The sequence below is a fragment of the Oryctolagus cuniculus genome, chromosome 10 (genome assembly GCF_051225735.1).
Source record: "Oryctolagus cuniculus isolate XC-2025 breed Fujian yellow rabbit chromosome 10, ASM5122573v1, whole genome shotgun sequence".
NCBI lineage: Eukaryota > Metazoa > Chordata > Mammalia > Lagomorpha > Leporidae > Oryctolagus > Oryctolagus cuniculus.
In genome coordinates this window covers 73,806,473-73,825,020 of record NC_142876.1, presented here as the reverse complement: position 1 = coordinate 73,825,020, position 18,548 = coordinate 73,806,473, and the positions used below count along the sequence as shown (strand labels likewise).

The following is an 18,548-nucleotide window of genomic DNA, read 5'->3' as shown; positions in this document are numbered from 1 at the left end:
ATAAGTCTTAATTCCAGTAACTCAGTCCAATCCGAGTTGCTCCCCACAGAGACCACAGGCTGTGTGCTGCCTGCCTGCCACGGACCCTCTGTCCCGGGGAGGTCCTGTGGGCACGCAGCCTGTGGCCGCGGGTCTCTGCCTGGCCTGCCAAAAGGGTGCCCCGTTTGGATGCTGTGTGAGTCAGGGCTGATGGGGGAGAGGGGGACAGAGAGAGGAGAGAGAGACAGAGAGAGAGAGAGAAAGAGAGAGAGACGTGTAGGTGTTGGTGTAAGTCAGAGACAGAGGGAGAGGGTGCCTGTATTGCCTGCGAGGCTTGGTGTGGGGTCCCTCCTTTGCGCTCTGGAGGGCTTCCGCGGCTGTGGCGCGTGGCCGCCGCACGGCCAGGTGGCGCAGAGGGCCCGCGGGTTGGGCTGCGCGAGGCACCGGGCCCTGAGTGGTGGGCAACCGCGCCCTGGCGTCGTCTTCGGGCGGTGGTCGTGGTCGTGGTCGTGGTCACAGTCATTGGGCTCCCTGGGAGACAGGAGCCCGGGAGGGGCGGTGGGAGTGCAGGTGCCGGGAGCTGCTGGTGCGGCGGGCTGCGGGGTTGGGGCGGCCGGCAGGGGAGCGCCCTGGCGGGCGGTGAGTCGCTGGTTTGGGGTTGGAGGGGGCGCGCTGGATGGCGCGGGGCGTGGCCTGTGTCCCGGGGTGGGCCCCGGGGTTGGCGGTGGGGCTGCGGCAGCCGGGGACAGCTGGCCGGCCCGCCCGTGCCCGTGCCCGTGCCCGTGCCCGTGCCCAGGCCCAGGCCCAGGCCCAGGCCCGAGGCGCGGGCGGGCTGGGGCTGCCAGGTGGAGGGGTCGGGCTTCTGCCCCCTGCTGGAGCTGCGTTGGGGGTCGCAGGGGTCCCGGCGTGCGGGCTGGCGGATGGGGGCGTGGCTAGGCAGCCAGCCAAAGGCGAGCAAAAGGGGAGGGTGCCGCGGGGCAAAAGCCTACAGCACCCGGTATTCCCAGGCGGTCTCCCATCCAAGTACTAACCAGGCCCGACCCTGCTTAGCTTCCGAGATCAGACGAGATCGGGCGCGTTCAGGGTGGTATGGCCGTAGACGCCAGAGGCCGCCTCCAGGCCCCTCTTGAGTGCGCGCCCGCACAGCCGCCGCCGCCGCCGCCGCCGCCGCCGCCGCCGCCGCCGCCGCCGCCGCCTCCTCTTCCTGCCCGCTCCCTGCTCTCACTCCCATTCCCATTCCCATTCCCACTCCCGCTCCCGCTCCCGCTGCCGCTTCTCCTCCGCCTCCTCCCTCTTTTCTCTTCTCTTCTCTTCTCCTCCTCCCCCCCCCTCCTCCTCAGCCGCCCTCCGCCTAGCCCTGCACCAGTGCCCGAACTCCAGCCCTCCGCCTGCCCAGCCCAGGACCTGCAGCACCGGGCGCCCAGTCGGCACGCTGCCGCCAAGCCAAGGGGAGCCAACCTCCTCCGGCTGCCGCTGGCCACAGGGAACTCCTACTCTCTCTTTCTAGGCCGGATCCCCTGCCTGCCGCCATCGCCCAGCCACACGCCAGCCGTGCCCGGCAGCCTCCACGCCTGCCCAGGGCTGCGCCCCGCGGCTCGCGGGTCCCGGCACCAGGGGGTTCGGCGCCCCACACCACCGCGGCCCGGGCCTTCCCTCCTACCCGGCCGCCAGCAGCCCCCCCACCGCTGACGCACAGGTCGCCCGCCCTCCCCCGGCACGGCCGCCGCGCCTCCACACACTCCCACGCCGCGAGGACAGCTGAGGGCCTGGGGACCCTTGTCCCCGCTCGGTCACGGGGGCCCAAGTGGGGCAGCAGGTCGGGAAGGAGGGCGGCAGCGCACGGAATCACCCCCGCCGCACGCTCGCGTGGGCACTCACACACACACACACACACACACACACACACACGCCTACACAAGGGGCACACAGTCGCACACCCCGACACCCTTCGTGGCACAGAGGGATTTCCGTCCTCAGCGCCCGTTCCCTCACGGGAGGGTGGGGCGCTTCAGCGCGACCCGCACCCTCCAGCCCGGCAGCCAGTTCGAGACTGTCGCTCCCCCTCTTCATGGAGGAACGACACAGGACCCTGCGCTGTTCTTTCGTCTGCTCGGCCCTCCCCGGGTTTGCTGCTGGTTCTTCCCGGGTTGGCTACCGTCCCTTCCACCTCCGTGGAAGGGCGGTTCCCCCTGCCACATTCCCCACTTCCGCGGGGGAGCGGCACACCGCCGGCCGGCCGGCCGGCTCTCTCGGGGGCTGCACAGGTGTTCCCCTTAGATGTTCCTGGTGCATGTTGTCTCTCTCCTCCTTTATAGTCCTCTTCCGCCAATCCCAACTCGGCTGCCCACACGCCAAGTACGCTGCTCTCCTCCAATCAGGAGCAGGATCAGCTCCTGGAGGTCATCACTCAAGTTGGCAAGAGGCAGCTGCATAGAAGCTGTTTTCTCCTCTCCCAGCGCCATATTGTGGGAGAGCAGATGCATAGAATAAGTCTTAATTCCAGTAACTCAGTCCAATCCGAGTTGCTCCCCACAGAGACCACAGGCTGTGTGCTGCCTGCCTGCCACGGACCCTCTGTCCCGGGGAGGTCCTGTGGGCACGCAGCCTGTGGCCGCGGGTCTCTGCCTGGCCTGCCAAAAGGGTGCCCCGTTTGGATGCTGTGTGAGTCAGGGCTGATGGGGGAGAGGGGGACAGAGAGAGGAGAGAGAGACAGAGAGAGAGAGAGAAAGAGAGAGAGACGTGTAGGTGTTGGTGTAAGTCAGAGACAGAGGGAGAGGGTGCCTGTATTGCCTGCGAGGCTTGGTGTGGGGTCCCTCCTTTGCGCTCTGGAGGGCTTCCGCGGCTGTGGCGCGTGGCCGCCGCACGGCCAGGTGGCGCAGAGGGCCCGCGGGTTGGGCTGCGCGAGGCACCGGGCCCTGAGTGGTGGGCAACCGCGCCCTGGCGTCGTCTTCGGGCGGTGGTCGTGGTCGTGGTCGTGGTCACAGTCATTGGGCTCCCTGGGAGACAGGAGCCCGGGAGGGGCGGTGGGAGTGCAGGTGCCGGGAGCTGCTGGTGCGGCGGGCTGCGGGGTTGGGGCGGCCGGCAGGGGAGCGCCCTGGCGGGCGGTGAGTCGCTGGTTTGGGGTTGGAGGGGGCGCGCTGGATGGCGCGGGGCGTGGCCTGTGTCCCGGGGTGGGCCCCGGGGTTGGCGGTGGGGCTGCGGCAGCCGGGGACAGCTGGCCGGCCCGCCCGTGCCCGTGCCCGTGCCCGTGCCCGTGCCCGTGCCCGTGCCCAGGCCCAGGCCCAGGCCCAGGCCCGAGGCGCGGGCGGGCTGGGGCTGCCAGGTGGAGGGGTCGGGCTTCTGCCCCCTGCTGGAGCTGCGTTGGGGGTCGCAGGGGTCCCGGCGTGCGGGCTGGCGGATGGGGGCGTGGCTAGGCAGCCAGCCAAAGGCGAGCAAAAGGGGAGGGTGCCGCAGGGCAAAAGCCTACAGCACCCGGTATTCCCAGGCGGTCTCCCATCCAAGTACTAACCAGGCCCGACCCTGCTTAGCTTCCGAGATCAGACGAGATCGGGCGCGTTCAGGGTGGTATGGCCGTAGACGCCAGAGGCCGCCTCCAGGCCCCTCTTGAGTGCGCGCCCGCACAGCCGCCGCCGCCGCCGCCGCCGCCGCCGCCTCCTCTTCCTGCCCGCTCCCCGCTCTCACTCCCATTCCCATTCCCATTCCCACTCCCGCTCCCGCTCCCGCTGCCGCTTCTCCTCCGCCTCCTCCCTCTTTTCTCTTCTCTTCTCTTCTCCTCCTCCCCCCCCCTCCTCCTCAGCCGCCCTCCGCCTAGCCCTGCACCAGTGCCCGAACTCCAGCCCTCCGCCTGCCCAGCCCAGGACCTGCAGCACCGGGCGCCCAGTCGGCACGCTGCCGCCAAGCCAAGGGGAGCCAACCTCCTCCGGCTGCCGCTGGCCACAGGGAACTCCTACTCTCTCTTTCTAGGCCGGATCCCCTGCCTGCCGCCATCGCCCAGCCACACGCCAGCCGTGCCCGGCAGCCTCCACGCCTGCCCAGGGCTGCGCCCCGCGGCTCGCGGGTCCCGGCACCAGGGGGTTCGGCGCCCCACACCACCGCGGCCCGGGCCTTCCCTCCTACCCGGCCGCCAGCAGCCCCCCCACCGCTGACGCACAGGTCGCCCGCCCTCCCCCGGCACGGCCGCCGCGCCTCCACACACTCCCACGCCGCGAGGACAGCTGAGGGCCTGGGGACCCTTGTCCCCGCTCGGTCACGGGGGCCCAAGTGGGGCAGCAGGTCGGGAAGGAGGGCGGCAGCGCACGGAATCACCCCCGCCGCACGCTCGCGTGGGCACTCACACACACACACACACACACACACACACACACGCCTACACAAGGGGCACACAGTCGCACACCCCGACACCCTTCGTGGCACAGAGGGATTTCCGTCCTCAGCGCCCGTTCCCTCACGGGAGGGTGGGGCGCTTCAGCGCGACCCGCACCCTCCAGCCCGGCAGCCAGTTCGAGACTGTCGCTCCCCCTCTTCATGGAGGAACGACACAGGACCCTGCGCTGTTCTTTCGTCTGCTCGGCCCTCCCCGGGTTTGCTGCTGGTTCTTCCCGGGTTGGCTACCGTCCCTTCCACCTCCGTGGAAGGGCGGTTCCCCCTGCCACATTCCCCACTTCCGCGGGGGAGCGGCACACCGCCGGCCGGCCGGCCGGCTCTCTCGGGGGCTGCACAGGTGTTCCCCTTAGATGTTCCTGGTGCATGTTGTCTCTCTCCTCCTTTATAGTCCTCTTCCGCCAATCCCAACTCGGCTGCCCACACGCCAAGTACGCTGCTCTCCTCCAATCAGGAGCAGGATCAGCTCCTGGAGGTCATCACTCAAGTTGGCAAGAGGCAGCTGCATAGAAGCTGTTTTCTCCTCTCCCAGCGCCATATTGTGGGAGAGCAGATGCATAGAATAAGTCTTAATTCCAGTAACTCAGTCCAATCCGAGTTGCTCCCCACAGAGACCACAGGCTGTGTGCTGCCTGCCTGCCACGGACCCTCTGTCCCGGGGAGGTCCTGTGGGCACGCAGCCTGTGGCCGCGGGTCTCTGCCTGGCCTGCCAAAAGGGTGCCCCGTTTGGATGCTGTGTGAGTCAGGGCTGATGGGGGAGAGGGGGACAGAGAGAGGAGAGAGAGACAGAGAGAGAGAGAGAAAGAGAGAGAGACGTGTAGGTGTTGGTGTAAGTCAGAGACAGAGGGAGAGGGTGCCTGTATTGCCTGCGAGGCTTGGTGTGGGGTCCCTCCTTTGCGCTCTGGAGGGCTTCCGCGGCTGTGGCGCGTGGCCGCCGCACGGCCAGGTGGCGCAGAGGGCCCGCGGGTTGGGCTGCGCGAGGCACCGGGCCCTGAGTGGTGGGCAACCGCGCCCTGGCGTCGTCTTCGGGCGGTGGTCGTGGTCGTGGTCGTGGTCACAGTCATTGGGCTCCCTGGGAGACAGGAGCCCGGGAGGGGCGGTGGGAGTGCAGGTGCCGGGAGCTGCTGGTGCGGCGGGCTGCGGGGTTGGGGCGGCCGGCAGGGGAGCGCCCTGGCGGGCGGTGAGTCGCTGGTTTGGGGTTGGAGGGGGCGCGCTGGATGGCGCGGGGCGTGGCCTGTGTCCCGGGGTGGGCCCCGGGGTTGGCGGTGGGGCTGCGGCAGCCGGGGACAGCTGGCCGGCCCGCCCGTGCCCGTGCCCGTGCCCGTGCCCGTGCCCGTGCCCAGGCCCAGGCCCAGGCCCAGGCCCGAGGCGCGGGCGGGCTGGGGCTGCCAGGTGGAGGGGTCGGGCTTCTGCCCCCTGCTGGAGCTGCGTTGGGGGTCGCAGGGGTCCCGGCGTGCGGGCTGGCGGATGGGGGCGTGGCTAGGCAGCCAGCCAAAGGCGAGCAAAAGGGGAGGGTGCCGCGGGGCAAAAGCCTACAGCCCCCGGTATTCCCAGGCGGTCTCCCATCCAAGTACTAACCAGGCCCGACCCTGCTTAGCTTCCGAGATCAGACGAGATCGGGCGCGTTCAGGGTGGTATGGCCGTAGACGCCAGAGGCTGCCTCCAGGCCCCTCTTGAGTGCGCGCCCGCACAGCCGCCGCCGCCGCCGCCGCCGCCGCCGCCTCCTCCTCCTCCTGCCCGCTCCCCGCTCTCACTCCCATTCCCATTCCCATTCCCATTCCCGCTCCCGCTCCCGCTCCCGCTGCCGCTTCTCCTCCGCCTCCTCCCTCTTTTCTCTTCTCTTCTCTTCTCCTCCTCCTCCCCCCCCCCTCAGCCGCACTCCGCCTAGCCCTGCACCAGTGCCCGAACTCCAGCCCTCCGCCTGCCCAGCCCAGGACCTGCAGTGCAGCACCGGGCGCCCAGTCGGCACGCTGCCGCCAAGCCAAGGGGAGCCAACCTCCTCCGGCTGCCGCTGGCCACAGGGAACTCCTACTCTCTCTTTCTAGGCCGGATCCCCTGCCTGCCGCCATCGCCCAGCCACACGCCAGCCGTGCCCGGCAGCCTCCACGCCTGCCCAGGGCTGCGCCCCGCGGCTCGCGGGTCCCGGCACCAGGGGGTTCGGCGCCCCACACCACCGCGGCCCGGGCCTTCCCTCCTACCCGGCCGCCAGCAGCCCCCCCACCGCTGACGCACAGGTCGCCCGCCCTCCCCCGGCACGGCCGCCGCGCCTCCACACACTCCCACGCCGCGAGGACAGCTGAGGGCCTGGGGACCCTTGTCCCCGCTCGGTCACGGGGGCCCAAGTGGGGCAGCAGGTCGGGAAGGAGGGCGGCAGCGCACGGAATCACCCCCGCCGCACGCTCGCGTGGGCACTCACACACACACACACACACACACACACACACACGCCTACACAAGGGGCACACAGTCGCACACCCCGACACCCTTCGTGGCACAGAGGGATTTCCGTCCTCAGCGCCCGTTCCCTCACGGGAGGGTGGGGCGCTTCAGCGCGACCCGCACCCTCCAGCCCGGCAGCCAGTTCGAGACTGTCGCTCCCCCTCTTCATGGAGGAACGACACAGGACCCTGCGCTGTTCTTTCGTCTGCTCGGCCCTCCCCGGGTTTGCTGCTGGTTCTTCCCGGGTTGGCTACCGTCCCTTCCACCTCCGTGGAAGGGCGGTTCCCCCTGCCACATTCCCCACTTCCGCGGGGGAGCGGCACACCGCCGGCCGGCCGGCCGGCTCTCTCGGGGGCTGCACAGGTGTTCCCCTTAGATGTTCCTGGTGCATGTTGTCTCTCTCCTCCTTTATAGTCCTCTTCCGCCAATCCCAACTCGGCTGCCCACACGCCAAGTACGCTGCTCTCCTCCAATCAGGAGCAGGATCAGCTCCTGGAGGTCATCACTCAAGTTGGCAAGAGGCAGCTGCATAGAAGCTGTTTTCTCCTCTCCCAGCGCCATATTGTGGGAGAGCAGATGCATAGAATAAGTCTTAATTCCAGTAACTCAGTCCAATCCGAGTTGCTCCCCACAGAGACCACAGGCTGTGTGCTGCCTGCCTGCCACGGACCCTCTGTCCCGGGGAGGTCCTGTGGGCACGCAGCCTGTGGCCGCGGGTCTCTGCCTGGCCTGCCAAAAGGGTGCCCCGTTTGGATGCTGTGTGAGTCAGGGCTGATGGGGGAGAGGGGGACAGAGAGAGGAGAGAGAGACAGAGAGAGAGAGAGAAAGAGAGAGAGACGTGTAGGTGTTGGTGTAAGTCAGAGACAGAGGGAGAGGGTGCCTGTATTGCCTGCGAGGCTTGGTGTGGGGTCCCTCCTTTGCGCTCTGGAGGGCTTCCGCGGCTGTGGCGCGTGGCCGCCGCACGGCCAGGTGGCGCAGAGGGCCCGCGGGTTGGGCTGCGCGAGGCACCGGGCCCTGAGTGGTGGGCAACCGCGCCCTGGCGTCGTCTTCGGGCGGTGGTCGTGGTCGTGGTCGTGGTCACAGTCATTGGGCTCCCTGGGAGACAGGAGCCCGGGAGGGGCGGTGGGAGTGCAGGTGCCGGGAGCTGCTGGTGCGGCGGGCTGCGGGGTTGGGGCGGCCGGCAGGGGAGCGCCCTGGCGGGCGGTGAGTCGCTGGTTTGGGGTTGGAGGGGGCGCGCTGGATGGCGCGGGGCGTGGCCTGTGTCCCGGGGTGGGCCCCGGGGTTGGCGGTGGGGCTGCGGCAGCCGGGGACAGCTGGCCGGCCCGCCCGTGCCCGTGCCCGTGCCCGTGCCCGTGCCCGTGCCCAGGCCCAGGCCCAGGCCCAGGCCCGAGGCGCGGGCGGGCTGGGGCTGCCAGGTGGAGGGGTCGGGCTTCTGCCCCCTGCTGGAGCTGCGTTGGGGGTCGCAGGGGTCCCGGCGTGCGGGCTGGCGGATGGGGGCGTGGCTAGGCAGCCAGCCAAAGGCGAGCAAAAGGGGAGGGTGCCGCGGGGCAAAAGCCTACAGCCCCCGGTATTCCCAGGCGGTCTCCCATCCAAGTACTAACCAGGCCCGACCCTGCTTAGCTTCCGAGATCAGACGAGATCGGGCGCGTTCAGGGTGGTATGGCCGTAGACGCCAGAGGCTGCCTCCAGGCCCCTCTTGAGTGCGCGCCCGCACAGCCGCCGCCGCCGCCGCCGCCGCCGCCGCCTCCTCCTCCTCCTGCCCGCTCCCCGCTCTCACTCCCATTCCCATTCCCATTCCCATTCCCGCTCCCGCTCCCGCTCCCGCTGCCGCTTCTCCTCCGCCTCCTCCCTCTTTTCTCTTCTCTTCTCTTCTCCTCCTCCTCCCCCCCCCCTCAGCCGCACTCCGCCTAGCCCTGCACCAGTGCCCGAACTCCAGCCCTCCGCCTGCCCAGCCCAGGACCTGCAGTGCAGCACCGGGCGCCCAGTCGGCACGCTGCCGCCAAGCCAAGGGGAGCCAACCTCCTCCGGCTGCCGCTGGCCACAGGGAACTCCTACTCTCTCTTTCTAGGCCGGATCCCCTGCCTGCCGCCATCGCCCAGCCACACGCCAGCCGTGCCCGGCAGCCTCCACGCCTGCCCAGGGCTGCGCCCCGCGGCTCGCGGGTCCCGGCACCAGGGGGTTCGGCGCCCCACACCACCGCGGCCCGGGCCTTCCCTCCTACCCGGCCGCCAGCAGCCCCCCCACCGCTGACGCACAGGTCGCCCGCCCTCCCCCGGCACGGCCGCCGCGCCTCCACACACTCCCACGCCGCGAGGACAGCTGAGGGCCTGGGGACCCTTGTCCCCGCTCGGTCACGGGGGCCCAAGTGGGGCAGCAGGTCGGGAAGGAGGGCGGCAGCGCACGGAATCACCCCCGCCGCACGCTCGCGTGGGCACTCACACACACACACACACACACACACACACGCCTACACAAGGGGCACACAGTCGCACACCCCGACACCCTTCGTGGCACAGAGGGATTTCCGTCCTCAGCGCCCGTTCCCTCACGGGAGGGTGGGGCGCTTCAGCGCGACCCGCACCCTCCAGCCCGGCAGCCAGTTCGAGACTGTCGCTCCCCCTCTTCATGGAGGAACGACACAGGACCCTGCGCTGTTCTTTCGTCTGCTCGGCCCTCCCCGGGTTTGCTGCTGGTTCTTCCCGGGTTGGCTACCGTCCCTTCCACCTCCGTGGAAGGGCGGTTCCCCCTGCCACATTCCCCACTTCCGCGGGGGAGCGGCACACCGCCGGCCGGCCGGCCGGCTCTCTCGGGGGCTGCACAGGTGTTCCCCTTAGATGTTCCTGGTGCATGTTGTCTCTCTCCTCCTTTATAGTCCTCTTCCGCCAATCCCAACTCGGCTGCCCACACGCCAAGTACGCTGCTCTCCTCCAATCAGGAGCAGGATCAGCTCCTGGAGGTCATCACTCAAGTTGGCAAGAGGCAGCTGCATAGAAGCTGTTTTCTCCTCTCCCAGCGCCATATTGTGGGAGAGCAGATGCATAGAATAAGTCTTAATTCCAGTAACTCAGTCCAATCCGAGTTGCTCCCCACAGAGACCACAGGCTGTGTGCTGCCTGCCTGCCACGGACCCTCTGTCCCGGGGAGGTCCTGTGGGCACGCAGCCTGTGGCCGCGGGTCTCTGCCTGGCCTGCCAAAAGGGTGCCCCGTTTGGATGCTGTGTGAGTCAGGGCTGATGGGGGAGAGGGGGACAGAGAGAGGAGAGAGAGACAGAGAGAGAGAGAGAAAGAGAGAGAGACGTGTAGGTGTTGGTGTAAGTCAGAGACAGAGGGAGAGGGTGCCTGTATTGCCTGCGAGGCTTGGTGTGGGGTCCCTCCTTTGCGCTCTGGAGGGCTTCCGCGGCTGTGGCGCGTGGCCGCCGCACGGCCAGGTGGCGCAGAGGGCCCGCGGGTTGGGCTGCGCGAGGCACCGGGCCCTGAGTGGTGGGCAACCGCGCCCTGGCGTCGTCTTCGGGCGGTGGTCGTGGTCGTGGTCGTGGTCACAGTCATTGGGCTCCCTGGGAGACAGGAGCCCGGGAGGGGCGGTGGGAGTGCAGGTGCCGGGAGCTGCTGGTGCGGCGGGCTGCGGGGTTGGGGCGGCCGGCAGGGGAGCGCCCTGGCGGGCGGTGAGTCGCTGGTTTGGGGTTGGAGGGGGCGCGCTGGATGGCGCGGGGCGTGGCCTGTGTCCCGGGGTGGGCCCCGGGGTTGGCGGTGGGGCTGCGGCAGCCGGGGACAGCTGGCCGGCCCGCCCGTGCCCGTGCCCGTGCCCGTGCCCGTGCCCGTGCCCGTGCCCGTGCCCAGGCCCAGGCCCAGGCCCAGGCCCGAGGCGCGGGCGGGCTGGGGCTGCCAGGTGGAGGGGTCGGGCTTCTGCCCCCTGCTGGAGCTGCGTTGGGGGTCGCAGGGGTCCCGGCGTGCGGGCTGGCGGATGGGGGCGTGGCTAGGCAGCCAGCCAAAGGCGAGCAAAAGGGGAGGGTGCCGCGGGGCAAAAGCCTACAGCCCCCGGTATTCCCAGGCGGTCTCCCATCCAAGTACTAACCAGGCCCGACCCTGCTTAGCTTCCGAGATCAGACGAGATCGGGCGCGTTCAGGGTGGTATGGCCGTAGACGCCAGAGGCTGCCTCCAGGCCCCTCTTGAGTGCGCGCCCGCACAGCCGCCGCCGCCGCCGCCGCCGCCGCCGCCTCCTCCTCCTCCTGCCCGCTCCCCGCTCTCACTCCCATTCCCATTCCCATTCCCATTCCCGCTCCCGCTCCCGCTCCCGCTGCCGCTTCTCCTCCGCCTCCTCCCTCTTTTCTCTTCTCTTCTCTTCTCCTCCTCCCCCCCCCTCCTCCTCAGCCGCCCTCCGCCTAGCCCTGCACCAGTGCCCGAACTCCAGCCCTCCGCCTGCCCAGCCCAGGACCTGCAGCACCGGGCGCCCAGTCGGCACGCTGCCGCCAAGCCAAGGGGAGCCAACCTCCTCCGGCTGCCGCTGGCCACAGGGAACTCCTACTCTCTCTTTCTAGGCCGGATCCCCTGCCTGCCGCCATCGCCCAGCCACACGCCAGCCGTGCCCGGCAGCCTCCACGCCTGCCCAGGGCTGCGCCCCGCGGCTCGCGGGTCCCGGCACCAGGGGGTTCGGCGCCCCACACCACCGCGGCCCGGGCCTTCCCTCCTACCCGGCCGCCAGCAGCCCCCCCACCGCTGACGCACAGGTCGCCCGCCCTCCCCCGGCACGGCCGCCGCGCCTCCACACACTCCCACGCCGCGAGGACAGCTGAGGGCCTGGGGACCCTTGTCCCCGCTCGGTCACGGGGGCCCAAGTGGGGCAGCAGGTCGGGAAGGAGGGCGGCAGCGCACGGAATCACCCCCGCCGCACGCTCGCGTGGGCACTCACACACACACACACACACACACACACACGCCTACACAAGGGGCACACAGTCGCACACCCCGACACCCTTCGTGGCACAGAGGGATTTCCGTCCTCAGCGCCCGTTCCCTCACGGGAGGGTGGGGCGCTTCAGCGCGACCCGCACCCTCCAGCCCGGCAGCCAGTTCGAGACTGTCGCTCCCCCTCTTCATGGAGGAACGACACAGGACCCTGCGCTGTTCTTTCGTCTGCTCGGCCCTCCCCGGGTTTGCTGCTGGTTCTTCCCGGGTTGGCTACCGTCCCTTCCACCTCCGTGGAAGGGCGGTTCCCCCTGCCACATTCCCCACTTCCGCGGGGGAGCGGCACACCGCCGGCCGGCCGGCCGGCTCTCTCGGGGGCTGCACAGGTGTTCCCCTTAGATGTTCCTGGTGCATGTTGTCTCTCTCCTCCTTTATAGTCCTCTTCCGCCAATCCCAACTCGGCTGCCCACACGCCAAGTACGCTGCTCTCCTCCAATCAGGAGCAGGATCAGCTCCTGGAGGTCATCACTCAAGTTGGCAAGAGGCAGCTGCATAGAAGCTGTTTTCTCCTCTCCCAGCGCCATATTGTGGGAGAGCAGATGCATAGAATAAGTCTTAATTCCAGTAACTCAGTCCAATCCGAGTTGCTCCCCACAGAGACCACAGGCTGTGTGCTGCCTGCCTGCCACGGACCCTCTGTCCCGGGGAGGTCCTGTGGGCACGCAGCCTGTGGCCGCGGGTCTCTGCCTGGCCTGCCAAAAGGGTGCCCCGTTTGGATGCTGTGTGAGTCAGGGCTGATGGGGGAGAGGGGGACAGAGAGAGGAGAGAGAGACAGAGAGAGAGAGAGAAAGAGAGAGAGACGTGTAGGTGTTGGTGTAAGTCAGAGACAGAGGGAGAGGGTGCCTGTATTGCCTGCGAGGCTTGGTGTGGGGTCCCTCCTTTGCGCTCTGGAGGGCTTCCGCGGCTGTGGCGCGTGGCCGCCGCACGGCCAGGTGGCGCAGAGGGCCCGCGGGTTGGGCTGCGCGAGGCACCGGGCCCTGAGTGGTGGGCAACCGCGCCCTGGCGTCGTCTTCGGGCGGTGGTCGTGGTCGTGGTCGTGGTCACAGTCATTGGGCTCCCTGGGAGACAGGAGCCCGGGAGGGGCGGTGGGAGTGCAGGTGCCGGGAGCTGCTGGTGCGGCGGGCTGCGGGGTTGGGGCGGCCGGCAGGGGAGCGCCCTGGCGGGCGGTGAGTCGCTGGTTTGGGGTTGGAGGGGGCGCGCTGGATGGCGCGGGGCGTGGCCTGTGTCCCGGGGTGGGCCCCGGGGTTGGCGGTGGGGCTGCGGCAGCCGGGGACAGCTGGCCGGCCCGCCCGTGCCCGTGCCCGTGCCCGTGCCCGTGCCCGTGCCCGTGCCCAGGCCCAGGCCCAGGCCCAGGCCCGAGGCGCGGGCGGGCTGGGGCTGCCAGGTGGAGGGGTCGGGCTTCTGCCCCCTGCTGGAGCTGCGTTGGGGGTCGCAGGGGTCCCGGCGTGCGGGCTGGCGGATGGGGGCGTGGCTAGGCAGCCAGCCAAAGGCGAGCAAAAGGGGAGGGTGCCGCGGGGCAAAAGCCTACAGCCCCCGGTATTCCCAGGCGGTCTCCCATCCAAGTACTAACCAGGCCCGACCCTGCTTAGCTTCCGAGATCAGACGAGATCGGGCGCGTTCAGGGTGGTATGGCCGTAGACGCCAGAGGCTGCCTCCAGGCCCCTCTTGAGTGCGCGCCCGCACAGCCGCCGCCGCCGCCGCCGCCGCCGCCTCCTCCTCCTCCTCCTGCCCGCTCCCCGCTCTCACTCCCATTCCCATTCCCATTCCCATTCCCGCTCCCGCTCCCGCTCCCGCTGCCGCTTCTCCTCCGCCTCCTCCCTCTTTTCTCTTCTCTTCTCTTCTCCTCCTCCTCCCCCCCCCCTCAGCCGCACTCCGCCTAGCCCTGCACCAGTGCCCGAACTCCAGCCCTCCGCCTGCCCAGCCCAGGACCTGCAGTGCAGCACCGGGCGCCCAGTCGGCACGCTGCCGCCAAGCCAAGGGGAGCCAACCTCCTCCTGCTGCCGCTGGCCACAGGGAACTCCTACTCTCTCTTTCTAGGCCGGATCCCCTGCCTGCCGCCATCGCCCAGCCACACGCCAGCCGTGCCCGGCAGCCTCCACGCCTGCCCAGGGCTGCGCCCCGCGGCTCGCGGGTCCCGGCACCAGGGGGTTCGGCGCCCCACACCACCGCGGCCCGGGCCTTCCCTCCTACCCGGCCGCCAGCAGCCCCCCCACCGCTGACGCACAGGTCGCCCGCCCTCCCCCGGCACGGCCGCCGCGCCTCCACACACTCCCACGCCGCGAGGACAGCTGAGGGCCTGGGGACCCTTGTCCCCGCTCGGTCACGGGGGCCCAAGTGGGGCAGCAGGTCGGGAAGGAGGGCGGCAGCGCACGGAATCACCCCCGCCGCACGCTCGCGTGGGCACTCACACACACACACACACACACACACACACACACGCCTACACAAGGGGCACACAGTCGCACACCCCGACACCCTTCGTGGCACAGAGGGATTTCCGTCCTCAGCGCCCGTTCCCTCACGGGAGGGTGGGGCGCTTCAGCGCGACCCGCACCCTCCAGCCCGGCAGCCAGTTCGAGACTGTCGCTCCCCCTCTTCATGGAGGAACGACACAGGACCCTGCGCTGTTCTTTCGTCTGCTCGGCCCTCCCCGGGTTTGCTGCTGGTTCTTCCCGGGTTGGCTACCGTCCCTTCCACCTCCGTGGAAGGGCGGTTCCCCCTGCCACATTCCCCACTTCCGCGGGGGAGCGGCACACCGCCGGCCGGCCGGCTCTCTCGGGGGCTGCACAGGTGTTCCCCTTAGATGTTCCTGGTGCATGTTGTCTCTCTCCTCCTTTATAGTCCTCTTCCGCCAATCCCAACTCGGCTGCCCACACGCCAAGTACGCTGCTCTCCTCCAATCAGGAGCAGGATCAGCTCCTGGAGGTCATCACTCAAGTTGGCAAGAGGCAGCTGCATAGAAGCTGTTTTCTCCTCTCCCAGCGCCATATTGTGGGAGAGCAGATGCATAGAATAAGTCTTAATTCCAGTAACTCAGTCCAATCCGAGTTGCTCCCCACAGAGACCACAGGCTGTGTGCTGCCTGCCTGCCACGGACCCTCTGTCCCGGGGAGGTCCTGTGGGCACGCAGCCTGTGGCCGCGGGTCTCTGCCTGGCCTGCCAAAAGGGTGCCCCGTTTGGATGCTGTGTGAGTCAGGGCTGATGGGGGAGAGGGGGACAGAGAGAGGAGAGAGAGACAGAGAGAGAGAGAGAAAGAGAGAGAGACGTGTAGGTGTTGGTGTAAGTCAGAGACAGAGGGAGAGGGTGCCTGTATTGCCTGCGAGGCTTGGTGTGGGGTCCCTCCTTTGCGCTCTGGAGGGCTTCCGCGGCTGTGGCGCGTGGCCGCCGCACAGCCAGGTGGCGCAGAGGGCCCGCGGGTTGGGCTGCGCGAGGCACCGGGCCCTGAGTGGTGGGCAACCGCGCCCTGGCGTCGTCTTCGGGCGGTGGTCGTGGTCGTGGTCGTGGTCACAGTCATTGGGCTCCCTGGGAGACAGGAGCCCGGGAGGGGCGGTGGGAGTGCAGGTGCCGGGAGCTGCTGGTGCGGCGGGCTGCGGGGTTGGGGCGGCCGGCAGGGGAGCGCCCTGGCGGGCGGTGAGTCGCTGGTTTGGGGTTGGAGGGGGCGCGCTGGATGGCGCGGGGCGTGGCCTGTGTCCCGGGGTGGGCCCCGGGGTTGGCGGTGGGGCTGCGGCAGCCGGGGACAGCTGGCCGGCCCGCCCGTGCCCGTGCCCGTGCCCGTGCCCGTGCCCGTGCCCGTGCCCAGGCCCAGGCCCAGGCCCAGGCCCGAGGCGCGGGCGGGCTGGGGCTGCCAGGTGGAGGGGTCGGGCTTCTGCCCCCTGCTGGAGCTGCGTTGGGGGTCGCAGGGGTCCCGGCGTGCGGGCTGGCGGATGGGGGCGTGGCTAGGCAGCCAGCCAAAGGCGAGCAAAAGGGGAGGGTGCCGCGGGGCAAAAGCCTACAGCCCCCGGTATTCCCAGGCGGTCTCCCATCCAAGTACTAACCAGGCCCGACCCTGCTTAGCTTCCGAGATCAGACGAGATCGGGCGCGTTCAGGGTGGTATGGCCGTAGACGCCAGAGGCTGCCTCCAGGCCCCTCTTGAGTGCGCGCCCGCACAGCCGCCGCCGCCGCCGCCGCCGCCGCCGCCTCCTCCTCCTCCTCCTGCCCGCTCCCCGCTCTCACTCCCATTCCCATTCCCATTCCCATTCCCGCTCCCGCTCCCGCTCCCGCTGCCGCTTCTCCTCCGCCTCCTCCCTCTTTTCTCTTCTCTTCTCTTCTCCTCCTCCTCCCCCCCCCCTCAGCCGCACTCCGCCTAGCCCTGCACCAGTGCCCGAACTCCAGCCCTCCGCCTGCCCAGCCCAGGACCTGCAGCACCGGGCGCCCAGTCGGCACGCTGCCGCCAAGCCAAGGGGAGCCAACCTCCTCCGGCTGCCGCTGGCCACAGGGAACTCCTACTCTCTCTTTCTAGGCCGGATCCCCTGCCTGCCGCCATCGCCCAGCCACACGCCAGCCGTGCCCGGCAGCCTCCACGCCTGCCCAGGGCTGCGCCCCGCGGCTCGCGGGTCCCGGCACCAGGGGGTTCGGCGCCCCACACCACCGCGGCCCGGGCCTTCCCTCCTACCCGGCCGCCAGCAGCCCCCCCACCGCTGACGCACAGGTCGCCCGCCCTCCCCCGGCACGGCCGCCGCGCCTCCACACACTCCCACGCCGCGAGGACAGCTGAGGGCCTGGGGACCCTTGTCCCCGCTCGGTCACGGGGGCCCAAGTGGGGCAGCAGGTCGGGAAGGAGGGCGGCAGCGCACGGAATCACCCCCGCCGCACGCTCGCGTGGGCACTCACACACACACACACACACACACACACACACACGCCTACACAAGGGGCACACAGTCGCACACCCCGACACCCTTCGTGGCACAGAGGGATTTCCGTCCTCAGCGCCCGTTCCCTCACGGGAGGGTGGGGCGCTTCAGCGCGACCCGCACCCTCCAGCCCGGCAGCCAGTTCGAGACTGTCGCTCCCCCTCTTCATGGAGGAACGACACAGGACCCTGCGCTGTTCTTTCGTCTGCTCGGCCCTCCCCGGGTTTGCTGCTGGTTCTTCCCGGGTTGGCTACCGTCCCTTCCACCTCCGTGGAAGGGCGGTTCCCCCTGCCACATTCCCCACTTCCGCGGGGGAGCGGCACACCGCCGGCCGGCCGGCTCTCTCGGGGGCTGCACAGGTGTTCCCCTTAGATGTTCCTGGTGCATGTTGTCTCTCTCCTCCTTTATAGTCCTCTTCCGCCAATCCCAACTCGGCTGCCCACACGCCAAGTACGCTGCTCTCCTCCAATCAGGAGCAGGATCAGCTCCTGGAGGTCATCACTCAAGTTGGCAAGAGGCAGCTGCATAGAAGCTGTTTTCTCCTCTCCCAGCGCCATATTGTGGGAGAGCAGATGCATAGAATAAGTCTTAATTCCAGTAACTCAGTCCAATCCGAGTTGCTCCCCACAGAGACCACAGGCTGTGTGCTGCCTGCCTGCCACGGACCCTCTGTCCCGGGGAGGTCCTGTGGGCACGCAGCCTGTGGCCGCGGGTCTCTGCCTGGCCTGCCAAAAGGGTGCCCCGTTTGGATGCTGTGTGAGTCAGGGCTGATGGGGGAGAGGGGGACAGAGAGAGGAGAGAGAGACAGAGAGAGAGAGAGAAAGAGAGAGAGACGTGTAGGTGTTGGTGTAAGTCAGAGACAGAGGGAGAGGGTGCCTGTATTGCCTGCGAGGCTTGGTGTGGGGTCCCTCCTTTGCGCTCTGGAGGGCTTCCGCGGCTGTGGCGCGTGGCCGCCGCACGGCCAGGTGGCGCAGAGGGCCCGCGGGTTGGGCTGCGCGAGGCACCGGGCCCTGAGTGGTGGGCAACCGCGCCCTGGCGTCGTCTTCGGGCGGTGGTCGTGGTCGTGGTCGTGGTCACAGTCATTGGGCTCCCTGGGAGACAGGAGCCCGGGAGGGGCGGTGGGAGTGCAGGTGCCGGGAGCTGCTGGTGCGGCGGGCTGCGGGGTTGGGGCGGCCGGCAGGGGAGCGCCCTGGCGGGCGGTGAGTCGCTGGTTTGGGGTTGGAGGGGGCGCGCTGGATGGCGCGGGGCGTGGCCTGTGTCCCGGGGTGGGCCCCGGGGTTGGCGGTGGGGCTGCGGCAGCCGGGGACAGCTGGCCGGCCCGCCCGTGCCCGTGCCCGTGCCCGTGCCCGTGCCCAGGCCCAGGCCCGAGGCGCGGGCGGGCTGGGGCTGCCAGGTGGAGGGGTCGGGCTTCTGCCCCCTGCTGGAGCTGCGTTGGGGGTCGCAGGGGTCCCGGCGTGCGGGCTGGCGGATGGGGGCGTGGCTAGGCAGCCAGCCAAAGGCGAGCAAAAGGGGAGGGTGCCGCGGGGCAAAAGCCTACAGCCCCCGGTATTCCCAGGCGGTCTCCCATCCAAGTACTAACCAGGCCCGACCCTGCTTAGCTTCCGAGATCAGACGAGATCGGGCGCGTTCAGGGTGGTATGGCCGTAGACGCCAGAGGCCGCCTCCAGGCCCCTCTTGAGTGCGCGCCCGCACAGCCGCCGCCGCCGCCGCCGCCGCCGCCTCCTCCTCCTGCCCGCTCCCCGCTCTCACTCCCATTCCCATTCCCATTCCCACTCCCGCTCCCGCTCCCGCTGCCGCTTCTCCTCCGCCTCCTCCCTCTTTTCTCTTCTCTTCTCTTCTCCTCCTCCCCCCCTCCTCAGCCGCCCTCCGCCTAGCCCTGCACCAGTGCCCGAACT

The 18,548-nt window shown here is 69.6% G+C and overlaps 8 non-coding genes across 8 annotated transcripts; all 8 read right to left on the bottom strand.

Annotated features, from left to right (window-relative positions):
- Window positions 1-961: 961 nt before the first annotated feature.
- LOC149123917 (5S ribosomal RNA) lies at window positions 962-1,080 on the bottom strand. The gene has a single exon (XR_016215198.1). It is a non-coding gene; the product is annotated as a 5S ribosomal RNA (ribosomal RNA).
- Window positions 1,081-3,438: 2,358 nt separating this feature from the next.
- On the bottom strand, window positions 3,439-3,557 carry LOC149123916 (5S ribosomal RNA). The gene has a single exon (XR_016215197.1). It is a non-coding gene; the product is annotated as a 5S ribosomal RNA (ribosomal RNA).
- Window positions 3,558-5,888: 2,331 nt separating this feature from the next.
- Window positions 5,889-6,007, bottom strand: LOC149123915 (5S ribosomal RNA). Its single transcript, XR_016215583.1, has one exon. It is a non-coding gene; the product is annotated as a 5S ribosomal RNA (ribosomal RNA).
- A 2,343-nt stretch (window positions 6,008-8,350) lies between these two features.
- Window positions 8,351-8,469, bottom strand: LOC149123914 (5S ribosomal RNA). Its single transcript, XR_016215582.1, has one exon. It is a non-coding gene; the product is annotated as a 5S ribosomal RNA (ribosomal RNA).
- A 2,351-nt stretch (window positions 8,470-10,820) lies between these two features.
- LOC149123913 (5S ribosomal RNA) lies at window positions 10,821-10,939 on the bottom strand. The gene has a single exon (XR_016215581.1). It is a non-coding gene; the product is annotated as a 5S ribosomal RNA (ribosomal RNA).
- A 2,342-nt stretch (window positions 10,940-13,281) lies between these two features.
- On the bottom strand, window positions 13,282-13,400 carry LOC149123912 (5S ribosomal RNA). The gene has a single exon (XR_016215579.1). It is a non-coding gene; the product is annotated as a 5S ribosomal RNA (ribosomal RNA).
- Window positions 13,401-15,745: 2,345 nt separating this feature from the next.
- Window positions 15,746-15,864, bottom strand: LOC149123911 (5S ribosomal RNA). The gene has a single exon (XR_016215578.1). It is a non-coding gene; the product is annotated as a 5S ribosomal RNA (ribosomal RNA).
- A 2,319-nt stretch (window positions 15,865-18,183) lies between these two features.
- On the bottom strand, window positions 18,184-18,302 carry LOC149123910 (5S ribosomal RNA). The gene has a single exon (XR_016215577.1). It is a non-coding gene; the product is annotated as a 5S ribosomal RNA (ribosomal RNA).
- Between the last annotated feature and the right edge of the window lie 246 nt (window positions 18,303-18,548).